Source organism: Gopherus evgoodei, chromosome 7 (assembly GCF_007399415.2).
Source record: "Gopherus evgoodei ecotype Sinaloan lineage chromosome 7, rGopEvg1_v1.p, whole genome shotgun sequence".
NCBI classification, from domain to species: domain Eukaryota; kingdom Metazoa; phylum Chordata; order Testudines; family Testudinidae; genus Gopherus; species Gopherus evgoodei.
Genome location: NC_044328.1, coordinates 56,624,643 through 56,629,661, shown reverse-complemented (window position 1 = coordinate 56,629,661; position 5,019 = coordinate 56,624,643). Strand labels below are relative to the sequence as shown.

Sequence of the window (5,019 nt, the reverse complement as noted above, 5' to 3'; positions counted from 1 at the left end):
ACCTCAGGGTAGACTGTCAAAAGCAGGACAGATACTCCAAACTGGTGGTCTGTTCTATAATTAGATTTCACCAACCCAGTAGCAAATATGAACTCTTAGATCACCGTAATAGTCTTATCACTGAGTCACAGACAGTCTGCCCTGGGCTCTCCAATCTATCTTGCTACCCAAGCAAGCTGGACTTCACGATAAACGGTCACTTACACCAAAAAACACAAAATATTCAGGTTGCTTCAGTCCCACAGGAATAGTAACTTACTCCAGGTCAAGTTGAATCTGAGATCTCATACCAAAGACAATGCTGGTAGCCAGTGTTGTAATAAACTGTTTAAGGATTTATTAACTAAGAAAAAGAAATGAGAGTTATTTACAGATTAAAGCAGGGAACATATGTGCACAAATTAGTTCAGGCTACGTTTCCAAAAAGATCACAGAGAAGTAGTAATGTCAACACTGAATGTCTTTTCAGGGCTTAACTCAGGACAACCCTGGAGATCTCTGCTTGTTCGTTTCTTAGCTCCTGCCCTTGAAAGAGTCCAAACAGCAAAGAGATTAAAAATATTCTGGTGAGCCTGTTCTACCTTTTAGTTTCCTGCAATGAGACAAGCACCCTTGCATGTAGCATTTCCAAGATGTGATAGAGCCATTCACCAATCCTTTGTACTGTGTTGTTCCTGAAGAGCCCGCTTAATCTTCATAGGCATCATTAATGAGGAAAGGGACACTCTTCTTGTGCCTGGGTTCATAAATTCAGAGCAAACATTTTCAAAGTTATAAAACAGAACTTACATATTTTCGTAGCTCCTAGAATACAGACATTACAAGTGAAATTAATGCAAGAGGAACTTAAAAGCATTTCATAGAGTCAAGACTCTAAATTCATTCTTAAAGACTAATAGCTATTTTGAACAAAACTAACATTCAGGTGAACCGCTTTGGTTTCCAGCTATGCATTTGTCAGTTCTTAGCTGACATCTATAGCCTTGGCCAGAGCTGGCACTTGGTTTACAAGCAACACAGTTAGAATGAATTGTTTTAAAATTAGTCTACAGAGCACAATATAAGCAGCAAAGAGTCTGTGCCACCTTATAGACTAACAGATGTATTGGAGCATGAGCTTTCGTGGGTGAATACCCACTTCATCGGATGCATGTGGAGCACAATATATTGCACAAGAAATTGGAACTTAGAAATATCAAATGCTGAAATCTACTGCAACATGGTGAGTTTTTTCTGTGGCTGAGAAAAGGGCTTGGGTGAAAGCTTAATGTAGCTTAAAGAAGGTGCATGCAGATTTGCCTAAAGGACTGTGTATGCTGCACATTTACTTTGGCAAAAAGACCAGCAAAACACTTTGCCACAACATAAGGTAGAAAAGGAGCCCTGTGGTCTGAAAGCCATTTCTGGACCATGGGGAGAAGCAGAGAGATGGTTATTACCTATAGGTGGCCCAAATGAACCTGTCATCTAGTAGCTCGTTGCTGAAAGGGGACGAATGCTTGCTGTTCAGCTTTGACTGACTCCAAAATTCTAAACTCCAAGAACCACCTCTGGGTACAGGTGTCAGGAAGGGGGTTGGGCACATTGTCAAATGGCAAGCTGTCAAGGTATTATTCCCACTTTGAACTTTAGCATCCAAAAAGTGGGGACCTGCATGTACCCTTCTAAGCTTAATTCCTAGCTTAGATCTGATAGCGCTGCCACCAACCAAAAATATAGTGTTTTGGTACACTTCCTGTCCCCCAAAACCTTCCCTGTGGGACCCAAGACCCAAACCCCTTGGGTCTTAAAGAGAAATAAACCTTTCCCCCTCCTTTTCCCCCTGCCAGACTTTCCCCTCCCTGGTGTACCATGAGAGATCATTGTGATCCAAACACCTTGAATCTTAAAACAGAGAGGAATTAACCTTCCCCCCCGCACTTCTTTTCCCCCACCACTCCTTGGTGAGTTTAGACCCAATCCCCTTGGGTCTTACACAAGGAAAAAAATCAATCAGGTTCTGAAAAAAGAAAGCTTTTAATTAAAGAAAGAAAAAGTAAAAATTATCTCTGTAAAATCAAGATGGAAAATGCTTACAGGGTCTTCAGCTATACATGGACTAGAGGGACTCCCTCCCCCCTAGCCTAAGTTACAAGTTACAGCAAACAGAGGTAAAATATTCTTCCAGCAAAATACACATTTGCAAATAAAGAAAACAAACAAACAAAAGACTAATCCGCCTTCTAGCTAGTACTTACTATTTTGAACATGAAAGACTGTTTCAGAAAGATTGGAGAAACCTGGTTGCACATCTGGTCCCTCTTAGCTGCAAGAGAGAACAAAGAACAGCACAAACAAAGACTTCCCTCCACCAAGATTTGAAAGTATCTTGTCCCCTGATTGATCCTTTGATCAGGTGTCAGCCAGGTTCACTGAGCTTGTTAACCCTTTACAGGTAAAAGAGACATTAACCCTTAACTATCTGTTTATGTCACAAGCCAAGAAAATCCATCTTCCAGGTAGCTAGTTATGAAGTACAGTGAATGTTTGATATACTGGAATGATTCAGGGCACCTCCCCATCCATTTGATCCATGTTTGACATTTTCCTTAATGACTTTTCTATTTGTTCCTCTGCATAGTAGCGAAGCTTGGTACAGTGGGCTGTGCCTGTCACTTTCCAGCTCAGAAATCTGATATTTATTTTGAGTGTGATTTACTACATGATGGACAGTTCCTGAGACAAACCAGCCAAGAAAACAGTTGGCATGCTGGGGAGCTGTGTTAACATCAGTGGGGCTATTTAAGTTTGAAGAAATGAGAATGTAGCAAGAGTGGTTCATAAAATTCCTATTAAGAATCATGTTTGACACTTGATTAAAATTGAGCTTGCTCATGGAATTGCACTTGCCATTGTTAAAAACACATTAATTATTACTGCCTTCTGAAGCAAGACTAGACTGTGTATGTTATATGGCTTCAAAAACTTCCTGTGACAATTTAAGCCTAATAATTCTAGCCACTTTTCTTGGGCAGTCATGTGCAGACACTGAAACTTGGCTTGGGCATTGAAAGCAATTTAGTGCCTTCAATACATATACCTAGAAATTTGGGAACAGACTTCTAAGAAATGCAAACAACTCCCTCTACATGGAACATTTAAAGCAATATTAGCCCTAATAGAAAATATTGCCATTATTTGCTAGCAAATGCTTATGGGACTATAAATGAGACTATACAAAATATGTCCAAGACAGACAGGACAGTGTGTGTGGTGGTGAATGTAACTAATGATTTTGGGTTACGTGAAAATATAAACAATACTAGCACAATTTGGATGAACTAAAATAAGCACAAACTCACTTTTATTGTAATGGTTGCTGCTGTTGCATAGCTACACCCCTTCACCTCCACTTTTATGACTGTGCTGTATCGTTGATCTTCTTGAGTATAGGATTATATGTTTCTCAGAAACAAATCTCCACTCATTGCCTGAAGCTCCCACTGCGCCAATTCCCCCCAAGCTCATTGTAGTTAGTTTTTTCTGCGCTTTGTTAGTTTACTGCTATGCTTCTGGTCTTGCTGCTGTCCACATATATGAGAAGGGAATGATTTCTACCAAAGCTAGTGCAGAAAGACATAAAGCATCCATTCATGGTTCACAGAGATGTCTTTGCTTGTCCGGGGACCCTAAAAGACAGACTGTAACTAGCAAGCATTTTACATAGCAGCTTCATACCTGAAAAGTACTCTGCTACTGTGATGGAGGCAATGCTGCAGACTTCCTGGAAATTTTCCACAGACTATAGGTTAAGAATGTTTCTTTTTTAAATTTAAATCTTAGAACAGCCTTTTTTCCATTGCACCGGTGTCTTATACAGGAGATACAGCTGGCCTGTGGAGAATTTCCTAAATGCAGGCACAGTGGCTGCCTGTATAAGTGTATACAGCAGGGCTGGATTTAGGGGCAGGCAAGCGCCTGGGGAGTCAGGCTTGGTAGGCACTGGGTTCAGGGTGCTGTAAGGTATTCAAAAGTTTAACACATGGAGGGGGTTGCTGAAGACACTCCTCGCCTGGGGTGTCATTTGGTCTAGGGCTGACCCTGTATACAGCATAAGTGGCTCTATACTGCCTTCTTTGCAAGCCCCAGTGTCAGAAGTGTGCTGGGGCCAGGTGGCACATGGCACAGGCCTTATGGGGATTCTGGGTTGCTATGTTAGATCAGCTGGGGGCACTCTGCATGCCAGGGCTTTCAGTGCACTGTTGCAGGGTCCACGTGGTACTGCAGAGCAAGCTGGTGTGTACTAGATTCACACCCTGGCTTACTAGGCGGTAACGTGCTGTGTAGACAGGCTCATACACTTGGGGCTGATTTAGCTCCCAACACAGTGCAGAATCCATAGGGTGCTAAAAAGGGGCACAGTCTCCTTTCTCCCTTGGGCTGCACCTTCCATTTGGTGCTTCCCGTACACATAGTACAGAATCCACTTTGATACTAGTAACTAGCATATAATTTATGAAACATGCAATGTGACCGGACCAAGAAAGACAGAGCACCTTTCACACAGAAGGTTTCTGACTTTTGAATCCCATAGCATATAATGGGTATTTTTTGGCAATATATTTTCTTCTTATCATAAACTTAAACCAGAAAGCTCTATATAGATGTAATATTCAACTTCAAACTGAATAAGCCAGTCACTCTTACCTTAGCTAGTTGAACCAATATAGTTGAAATTCTCTAATATAAACTTCTCCCCTATAAATTAAATAGATCCATCACCCCTAGAAGGCTATTGCTAACTTTATTACCACAGCTGGTCTATTAATTCCTTTTCTCATGAAGTTGTTATTTCTATTTGGCTACAGTAGCCTCAAGTAATTTCAACTGGAGTATTACTTGAAGCCATTTGGTTTTGCATTCCATTGCTGAAGCTTCCACTTCTCCTAATGTCTCCAAACACTATGAAGCAATAATATCTGAGAGGAAGGATTTTTTTAATAAAAACCATCAAACAATCATTCAGGGAATGCTAGAAAT

The 5,019-nt window shown here is 41.0% G+C and overlaps 1 long non-coding RNA gene across 1 annotated transcript; it reads right to left on the bottom strand.

The window, feature by feature from the left end:
- Positions 1-314: 314 nt before the first annotated feature.
- On the bottom strand, positions 315-2,275 carry LOC115655578. The gene is made up of 2 exons (XR_004001424.1): positions 2,238-2,275; positions 315-736 (listed from the first exon to the last, which is right to left on the bottom strand). It is a non-coding gene; the product is annotated as an uncharacterized LOC115655578 (long non-coding RNA).
- Positions 2,276-5,019: the final 2,744 nt, after the last annotated feature.